At 42.8% G+C, this 10,328-nt stretch overlaps 1 long non-coding RNA gene across 1 annotated transcript in view; it reads left to right on the top strand.

The window, feature by feature from the left end:
• The window catches only part of LOC147233915 (uncharacterized), a 13,548-nt gene extending 4,390 nt beyond the window's left edge, over positions 1-9,158 (top strand). Inside the window, exons 2-4 of the long non-coding RNA XR_015106097.1 lie at positions 2,424-2,559; positions 5,138-5,307; positions 8,570-9,158. This is a non-coding gene — a long non-coding RNA (uncharacterized LOC147233915). The remainder of the gene's footprint in view (positions 1-2,423; positions 2,560-5,137; positions 5,308-8,569) is intronic.
• The last annotated feature ends 1,170 nt before the right edge of the window (positions 9,159-10,328 follow it).

Consider the following 10,328-nt stretch of genomic DNA (forward strand, 5'->3'; position numbering starts at 1 on the left):
GGTGCAGTTCTTGTCCCTTGCAGTCCCTTCCTGTCCCATCCAGTCCCAACAAGTCCCATCAGGTCCAAATCCTGTCCCAACTAGTCCCTTCTTTTACCATCCAGTACCATCCAGTCCCATCTGGTCCCGTTCCAATCCCTTCCAATCCCTTCCTGTTCCAAATGTAGGTCCTTGGGACTCCAAGGACTCCCATTTGGGGTCATTTGGGGGCAGCATAGCACATTAGGTAGAGCAATCATCTTTGGAACCAAACATTCCTGGTTTGATTCCCGGCTTCTCCTTGTGTGTCGCAGTGTTACTGAGCAAGACAATGAACCCCTAACTGCTCGCTGGTGGACGGCAGCCTACTGCTCACGGTCCATCCATTATCGGTTCATTGCAGAGAACAAATTTCCCCACAGGATACAGATCCTGCCCAAATCATGTTCCATCCAGCCCCTTCTTGTCCCAACCAGTCCCTTTCTGGCCCATCTGGTCCCACGCAGTCCCATCTGGTACAGATCCTGTCCTGATCCTGTCCCATCCAGTCCCTTCCTATCTCAACCAGTTCCAAAAAGTCCCATCCTGTCCAGATCTTGTCCCATCCAGTCCCTTCCCATCTCATCTGATCCAGATCCGGTCCCGTCCAGACCCGTCCAGTCCCGGTCCTGCCCAGATCCAGTCCCATCCGGTCCCTCCAGACCTTCTCATTTATCCATCCAGACCCATCTGCTCCAGATCCTGTCCAGCTCCGGTCCCTTCCGGTCCGACTCACTCGGGAGAAAAAAAAAAAAAAAAGTACTTGAACACCTTTAATAATCGTTTTTAATGAGAAGTTATAAAAACCCCCTGAAGTAAAGGGTCAGATAAAACAACTCCTACGGGTCCGTGGCCCAGGACACCGTCAGCCCCTCACCACCACCACCACCACCTCCCCCCCCACCCCCCAACCCAGCCGGCTCGCTCTCCCCCGGCCCCCGATAAGATGCTATCGGCAGCCCTCTAAGCACTTGAGAGGCACTTTAGCAGATCACCGGAGCCATTACCATGAAAAGTAAAAGATAGCGGCCATATTGATGCCAGATTAATACTGACCAGCGTCTTATTGATTCCCGCTCCCGTATCCTCTTCTTTTTTTCCTTCTGCCGTCGAAGTTGGGGGTTGGGGGGTGGGGGGGGGGGGTTGGGAGACATGTTTTGTAGCCTCCTCTTCCTCCTCCTCCTTCTCCTTCACCGGCCGCTATCTACGGTTTCACAGGGCCATCCTTTAAAAGGGGCCGGGGAGCAAAGGCTCGCCGTTATCTGCCGATGTTATTCAATTGTTACAGGACAATCCGGGCCATTAGCCGCCCCGCGTTAAATAATGCATCCGCTTTTAAAAACCGCATGTGTGTGTGTGTGTGTGTGCTTATCTCTGCCACAGTTGTGTGTTTTTTAACATTATTAGTATAGGGGTGTAATGAAAGGGGTCTGCTGATGTGAGCTGATACACCTGCGCCTCCGCAATGACAACAACAACACACACACACAAATGCTGACCTTTCTAATGAAGGCTTTTTATCTGGTTTTATTTCTGGGGAAAAAAAAAAAAAAAAAAGGGGAGCGGGTCCGGAGAGGAAGAAACGGAAACTCTGCAGACGAGATAAAAGTGTGTTTGAATTCGTCTGATCGATTCCCGAGGGGGCGGAGACGGGGGAAGCGGGCGCGGGACAGCACCGCCTAGATTCCTCCATGTAGTTTTATTTTATTTTTTTTTTAGTTTTCAGAATATTTCATTTGTCTTTTTTAGCATCCAATCGCTGATTTCCACTGAATAAGTCCTCAATATCTCACTCACTGGTGTTAATTTCACACTATTTCACCCTACTCTAAGACTTTTATTAATCTATTTATTCATTTATTTATTTTATTCATTATTTATTCATTTATTTATTTGTTTTTTAAACACTTCAACAAAAGGAAAATTATATTATATTATCAATCAATTTAAGAATAAGAATAAGAATAAGAATAAGAACAACTTTATTTATCCCGAAGAAAATTGTTGTACCAGAGTTTCAAGTAAAATGTATGAATAATAAATAATAGTAGGAAATTTTATCAAGAGTAAAAAAAAAAAAAAAAAGGGGGGGAATAAGAAAAAAACAATAAAAGTATAAAGTGTTAAAGTCAAGGCTATAAAGTGTTTTAAGGTCTTAAGGACAAAGATTTTGAGATTCCCTATTATTAAAATAATTAAATGTAATTATTTATCAATTATGTTATATTATTATATATATATTATTTATTATTAGTATTTATTTTTCAGACATCACTATTACACACTGATTATGCTCAAATTGCAAATGGTTTGTCTTTGAATATAATCAATGCGTTAATGATTGTTTGATTTGCCGTACAAAGTACAACCATTCACCCTCTCATTCACACTTCCGGACCATGTAGGGTCTCCAATGAACCTCCTGCGTGTTCCTGGACTTTGGGAGGAACCCGAAAAACACGGAGTAAACCTACGCAGATACGAGGAGAACACGGAGACGCCGCCCGAAAAAGGCGAATCGAACCTTCGACCCTTCTCACGGTGAGGCGGGAGCGCTAACCGTGTCATTTCTTTTAATATCAACAGTCAATCCTGCAGATATTTTTCTGTTTCCGCCATGTTTTAATTTGGCTTTTTCACGAGAAGGACGCGGAAAAGGAGGAGGAGGTCGGAGCGAAGACCTGACGGAGGTGACGGAGGGGTGTAGAGAGGGTAAAAGGATGAGAGGGGGGAGGGAGGGAGGATGGGATGGCGGCGGGAGAGCGGCGATAACCACAGTGTCTTCAGTCACAGATTTACACAGGCCATTGCACTCCCATTCTCCCACCCTCTCGCCTCTTATCGGCGCCGTTATTGAGCAGCGAGCGGCGCCATTAAAAATTCTGCTTAGATTTCACAAAAAAAAAAAAAAAAAAAAAAAAAATCAAATTGCGCAAGGTAATGAACGCCCGATAGTCGGAAATACATCTCAGTCATAATTCTCTATCTTTATTGTGCTTCTGCAGACTTAAGTAGGGTGGGGAGGTGGTGGTGGGGGGGGGTTAATAATCGCCACTGCCCTTGATGCTGAAAGGATGATTTTCTTTCTTTTTTTTTCTTTTTTTTTCTTTTTTTTTTTTGCCGCTTTGGCTGTTTGGGCTCCTCCTCCTCCTCTTTCTCCGCTTTTTACACCCGATGTTTTTTTATCTCCGTCTATCCCCGCTTTTGCGGAGAGCTTCCACTTCCGCAGGTCACATGGTGGCGAGGCGGAAGGACGATCTTGAGAATCCTGGTTTTATTTTTTTTCTAAAAAAAAAAAAATCTAATATTTAAAAAATACGGGCTTCCGCCTCGGAGATGAAAAGTCCCTGGTTCAATTCCAATAATGGAATTTGCACTTTTTCCCACGCGTCGGCCTTATATAGAGACATACGACCAGTCTTTTTTATATTTTTTTATATTTCCAGTCTTTATATTTTTAAATACAAGAAATGTCCTGCCGTTTGTAGTTGCTTAGCGGACCATGTTGAATAAGGATTAAATAATTCACGTCTTATGGAGACATACGACCATTCACTCTCTCCTTTATACACATAAAAAAAGTGTTCATTCTCACTTCTGGCCAATTAAGGAGAACTCATCCTCCATTTATTTACTGTAATTTCCAGATTATAAGCCGCTGATTTTTTCACGCGTTTAAACGATGATGCGGCTAATTTATGGATTTTTTGGGGGGATAAAGAGCTTCATGCCATCAAAACATTTAGCCTGGTCACATCGGACCAATGAAATTAACGTGAATGTTCAATTCCGACACTGACGAAGACTATTTTAATGGTTTTAGCGCGTCTTTTTGGAAAAGACGAAGATAGCGATCAGCTGGAGTAGGACAAAGCGGAGATGGAAAATGGATGGATGAACTTTTCTTTGCGTTATTTATTGTTAATCTTTTTCATCAGCCGTGTTACAGGAACTGTTTGAGGAAAAAAAAAAGGATTTGTGGTAGTTACTGGTATGTATTCAATTAAAAGTTAAAAAAAAAAATTCTGTGTAGCAAGGTGGACATCTGCGGCTGAAAGACAAGTGAGACCTATATATAGGTACACATATATTTTTTTGTAGCCGTTTTTATTCAGGTGTGCTTAATAGTCTGGAAATTACAGTATTTATTTTATTGTCTATTACAGTCACACGGGGGATTTCTTCTCAATTTCCCCGGTAGTTTTTCCGACTTTCGTCATTTCAGGGTGACTTGGGTTTCAGTTTTCTTCAAATTAATTTGGTTTCAGTCACTTTTCATCCAATCTCTATTTGTTTGTGTGTTTTCATTAGTTTTTTTTTTTTTCACAGGAGTTTATGTCAAAATAGAAGTTATCGAGATGGTTCAGAGCTGTTTGAGCTGGTGCACGGCGTGTATCTATACACACACACAAACACACACTCAACTCCTACACAATTTTATCAACATAGGGAATTAACGGTGTCGTAACAGCATCATAACGTTAATTATAACTTAATTATTATAAGTTAATTATAAGTTTAAATGTCAGGGCTGAGGGCCTTCGGTGAGGATGACAAGAATGTTGCGACAGAGATTCATGCCATCGGTTTATTGTTGGAATTATTTTTGGTAAATTCCCGAGATTACTGTCTCTGAAATTCCCCAAATCGCTCACAGATGGTGTTCTGGGTGGGGAAAAAAATTTGGAAATGTCGTAATAGTTAACAGGGAAAGAAAAAAAAATCAAAACCAGACATCAAGAAGAATCGAGATTTAAAAAAGGAACAAATAAATTAGAATTAATCCCATAACCAAGTGTGAGGTCAGAGAATAACATGAAATGGGAATATCAGCGGGAAAATAATCGATCAGATAATACAATTACTTGAAAACAAACCTCAAAACAAGTCAAATGAAAATCTGCAAGGAGTAAAGAACAAAAACTAAGAGCTTCTGAAAAAAAATGCAAAGAAATGAGTAAGAATATGTACCTTTACTATATTAACTTAAATATCCCCATAAAGGGGACGCATCTTTTCTTGTAAATAAAGACGACATTTCTAAATGTTTGTAAAAAATATATTTAAGTTCAGATTAACTTTAAAAGTCTCAACAAAGTCTTTCTCTTTTTTTTCTCAGGAGGATAAAATTAAAAAGAAAAAAAAAAAACAGTTCAAGGCCAAAGTGCAATGAGTCTGGAGGCCCCCCGGGGTCAAAGGTTACCGACCCGGTCGACTCGACAGGGGAACCTGCTGGAAAAGAGTCAGCGAAGGAGGAGGAGGAGCCGCTTCTGCACGATGAAAATGGAGGTTAGATGATGGATGTGTGTGTGTTTGTGTGTCCGTGTGTGTTACTCAGAGGTTACCCTCATCCATCACAAACCTGCAATTAACTTTTCTTTCCACCAGAACCTCAGTTGGTTCCATCGCCGCGAAAACCGTCCATCCGTCGGCTCACGCGATACTTAAAAATCCATCAACGCCGCCGCACGTAAAAATAGTCCCCCCAGGCGCCGTCTGAGGCTCCGTGCTTTCCGTCGGTAGTCGCTCTTCCCGACGGTCCGGCCAAACGCCGCAGCGGTCCTCGGTATTGTGTCTCTTTTTTTTACGTAAACGCGATGATAGCGTCTATATAACTTGGATCCCGTCAAAATGAAATAAAAAAATACAACTCAAATCAGAGAAAAAAAAAAATCAGAAACTAATCTGAAATCAAGAAAAAAGAAAACAATGTAAAGAATAAGAAATAAATTGAATCAGAAAAAAAAGTCATCAGAAAAGAGTCTGAAATTAAGCGGATAAGAAAACAGATTTTAAAGAATAAGAAACAAACAAAATCAGAAAATGTCTGAAATTAAGCAAAAAAGGCAGTTTAAAAAATAAGAAATACTCTAAATCAGAAGACAGTCAGACAAGAATGTGAAATGAGTTGAAAAAAAATAGAATTTAAGAATAAGAAGTTAATTACGTCAGAAAATAATGTGAAATTGAGCAAAAAAAAAAAAAAAAGGCAGACTTTAACAAATTAGATATAAATGATTTCAGAAAAAAACAGATCAGACAAAAATCAAGCAAAAAAGTAGTATAGATTGCTAAAAATAAGTAAAAATTACATTGCAAGAAAAGAATAATAGACAACCGGCTCCACCAGCGACCAATCGGAGCAAAGGAGCCTGCGATGAACCAACCAATCGGAGCCGCGGCAGCCGATTAGAGCGGCGTCGCGGCTGGAAACCAGACGACAGGATATGCGGCGAAGGCGCCAGTTGTTCATCCTTCCGAAACGCACCGATAGCACCGCCCCATCCCCACCACGGCCGCCCAAAATACCAACCCCGTCGTCGTCGGCGCCGCTCGCTGGCACCGTTGCCATCTGGCTGGCCTTTTCCCGCGCCTCTGCGGCTAGTTAGCCCGCTAGCTGCGCGCGACACCATCCTCCGCCGCCTCCTCCAATCGGAGCCGTCGACCGACACCTCCCCCATCCATCCCCCGCCCGTTATAATCCGAACTGGTGGCTTTAACCCCGGCAGCTCAGTGTAATCACACCGCTAATTCACCAGCGGACGGGGAGGGGACGGAAATCCGTGACGGACGTTTTTTGTGTGCAACTAAGAATGAGCTCCCCGGTGACCAGGAGAGGGTTCTCTCTCTCTCTCTCTCTCTCTCTCTCTCTCTCTCTCTCTCGTTCTCTGATTTTTTTTTTTTTTTTTTTTTTTTTTTGGCGAATGTCAATGAGCCATTAGATTTTTTTTTTTTTTTTTTTAAAGAAAAAAAAAAAAAAAAAAAAAGGTTGCCAGTGCCAGGGGGGAATAGAGGAAGAGATAGAAATGAAGAAACCGTCTGGAGTGTGTATTTTTTTTTTCTTTTTTTTTTTTTTTTTTTTCGTCGGGAGAGCGGCTGAGAGGGCGCCATTGTGCGTCGGAACGGTCCATTTTACTCCGTGAGGCCGTGGATGAAAGAAATAGAGAGAGAGAGAGAGAGAGAGAGGGAGGAAAAAGAAAAGTCTGCGTATTAATTTGGATAAGGAACCCTCTGCCAGCGTGACCCTTTTCTCTCTCGGCTTCCATCCACAACGCCGCCGCCGCCGCCGACCGGTTTCAGTTCAACAATCCAAGTCATTACATTCCAACGTGTCGCACCTTTCAGGGGGGAAAAAGCAGGGCGGGGGAAATAACTGCCTGTTACCTCTGCCTGATTCCGACCTTTTGCGACCTCCGGTTAGTAACTGCGGAAGCTCTTTGGACGGTTCGTTTTGATTTCTCTGTGTTTTTCAAATGGCTGAGAAAAGGCTCCGCCCGCTTCCTGGGAAATCAACCAGGCGCCGTTTTGAGGACATTTTGAAAAGGAAGCTGTGTGAATAAATAAGATAATGTTGAAATTTGTAAAAATGATGTAAAAGTGGGGTAAATTTAAAAAAAAACAAAACATGATTAATAATATTATTATTGTAGTAATGTCTCTGAATGGCTATATCATGTGTGAATGAGTGAGTGAGTGTTTGCATATATATGTGGCCCTGTGATTGAAACCAATGATAATAATAACAACAGTCATAATGACTTGATTGTATAAAAATAGCATCAACTTTTAGAGTGCATTTTTTGAAAATATTTCACATTATTATAATCATAAAATTGTATTTTATTTATTTGTTATTTTGTGTTTATTTCTTTTTTTTTTCTTTTGACAATAGTCAGTGTATGGTAATTAAATTTGGAATTTTACAATTTAATTGAATGATGTATTTAATATGTTTTTGATATTCATATACGTTTTAGTCCTCAGACAGGAAACAGTGTTTATTATCATTATTATTATTATTATTATGTTTTTATCTTTCATGCATTTCTTCCTTTTCATGTATTTTTGTTAAATTAATTGATTTTGACCCGAGGCAGCGGTCATGTGACCAATACAACCTCCAGTAACCTTTGACGAACAGCACTCGCCAGAAATCAGTTCAACGACAGCTTCCAATCTTGTTAAGTCAATCATGACTTTTTTAATTATCTGATTATCAAAACCCAGGCTGCGATCCAAACCTGGGGATCCACTTGCCTCCGGGGCCGCTCCGATTGGTCGAGTCGGCAATGGTAGAAGGAAGTGCATACCTTGCCACGCGACGGCGGACACAATTTTTGTTAAGGGATCCAGACCAAAAAAAAAAAACAAAAAAAAAAAGGAAAACATTCGTCGCTCAACTCGACCGCGGCGGCTTGTTTGTTGGCGTTTGTTTGTTTGTTTGGTGCAATTAAAGCCGGGGGCAAACACGCCGGCCCGCAGAGCTGGAACGGCGCTCAGGAATGTGGCGGCAGCAATTTCACTGTTTGCAGCGTCAACTGCGCCGATTTGTGTTGGACGCCGCGCAGACAGAACATAACACCGGCGGCGCGGGGACGCCTCATCTAGTCCGCTCCAACGCTCTTGTTTTCGTCTTGCAGCCATTTTTTGCCCTTGAAGGATGATTGACAGGTGATCATCTGGTAACTGTTGACATCCAAGGTGAGCAATATCAATACTACTACAACTACTACTAATATTACTGCTTCAATACTTCTTCTACTGCTCGCAGGGTCACATTGGAGGGAGAGGCGGGGTTTAACCTGAACCAGCCACCTGTCAATCACAGGGCAGGTGTCAATCGTCTACGGACTATTTAGACTCCAAAGGACCTATTGACCATTTGTGGACTGAAGATCTGCAGAGATCCCAGGACATGGAAGGAACCTGGGAGATGGAGGAAACCTAGGACATAGAGGGAACCCAAGACATGGAGGAAATCCAAGGCATAGAGGGAACCCAGTACAAGGATGGAACCTAGAACATGGTGGGAACCAAGTATATGGATGGAACACATGACATGAATGGAACCCAGGACATGGAGGGAACCTAGGAAATAGAGGGAACCCAGGACATGGAGGGAACCCAAGACATGGAGGAAATCCAAGGCATGAATGGAACTCGATACATGAATGGAACCTAGGACATGGAGGGAACCCAGTACATTGATGGAATCTAGGACGTGGGGGAAACGCAGTCATGGAGGGAACCTAGGACATAGAGGGAACCTAGGAATACAAGATAAATTGGGCTTTACAAGGCTTCCTCCGCCTCCTCACCCTTCTCCTCCTCCATCTTCCCTCTGTTTTCCTCCTCGTTCTCTTCCCTTCTCCTCCTCTTCCTCCACCACTTTCTACTCCACCTCCTTTCTCTCTTCCTTCTATCCCTCCTCTTCCCTTCCTCATCCTCCTCCTCAGCACCACCTGGCCACCCTAAGTCTGATCTTACAAGGATTTGTTTCCTTGAAAAAAATATATATATTTCATCGGTTTTCATGTCGCTTTTAAACAAAAGCCACCCCCCCACACACACACATACACGCACGCACACAGAAAGTCGGATCAAAACCAACCGGCGCGTCAGAAACTGAAAAGTTAATTTTGCAAATATCAACGGGGTCCTTCTGCTTTCTGTCGAATAAAAGTCAACAAAGAAATGCAAGAAGAAGAAAAAAAATCAAAGAGAAACAGAAACTCCTTGTGGCTCCAAAAACCAACGTTCAGGTGTTTAACGCACGCACACACACACACACACACACATATACACAGACACACACACGACAATGGCGCACGTAGAGTCAAGAAGCAGAGCAGAGGGATGTCAAACCACCAGGGGAAGATGCTGCTCATGAACCAATTATTAACTCCATTGGCAACTCTTGCTTTTAACCACAGCTAGGTCGTGTCACACACACTCACGCACATACACACATACAGGCGTGCACATATCCTACACACACACACACACACACACATTCACACACAGGAGAACCGCCACCGAATTGGACAGCAACCAAAACTGTTGGTGGCACCTGCATTGTTGAGACATGTTCCCTCTTATTTAGCCACAGCAACCCTCTCCAAAATAGCTGTGAGCACCCAGAACACACACACACACACACACACACACACACACACACACACAATGAGTCTGGTTTTGGATGCAGTTTGTGTCCTCAGCAGGAGACAGTGTGTATTACCTGTTTTAGTTGTGGCCAAGCTTTGTGGGGAGGAGGCGGGGGGAGGGGGGGGGCTGCAAGGATTAGGCTTGCCGGTTGACGTTATGCCAGCACTAAAATCAAGCGTGCGCGCACACACACGCATGTGCACGTGTTACACACACATAAACACAAACACAGACACGTCCAGCATTCAAGACGTTTCTTTTGTTCATGTTTGCCTCTGATTTCTTTATAATCCTGCAAATGTATGTGCTCATTGACAATGTGTGTGTGCCTGCGTGTGTTTGTGTGTGTGTGTGTGTGTGTGTGT

Source organism: Fistularia commersonii, chromosome 5 (genome assembly GCF_037954325.1).
Source record: "Fistularia commersonii isolate RoL2024-O1a breed Wild chromosome 5, RoL_Fcom_v1.0, whole genome shotgun sequence".
Lineage (NCBI taxonomy): Eukaryota > Metazoa > Chordata > Actinopteri > Syngnathiformes > Fistulariidae > Fistularia > Fistularia commersonii.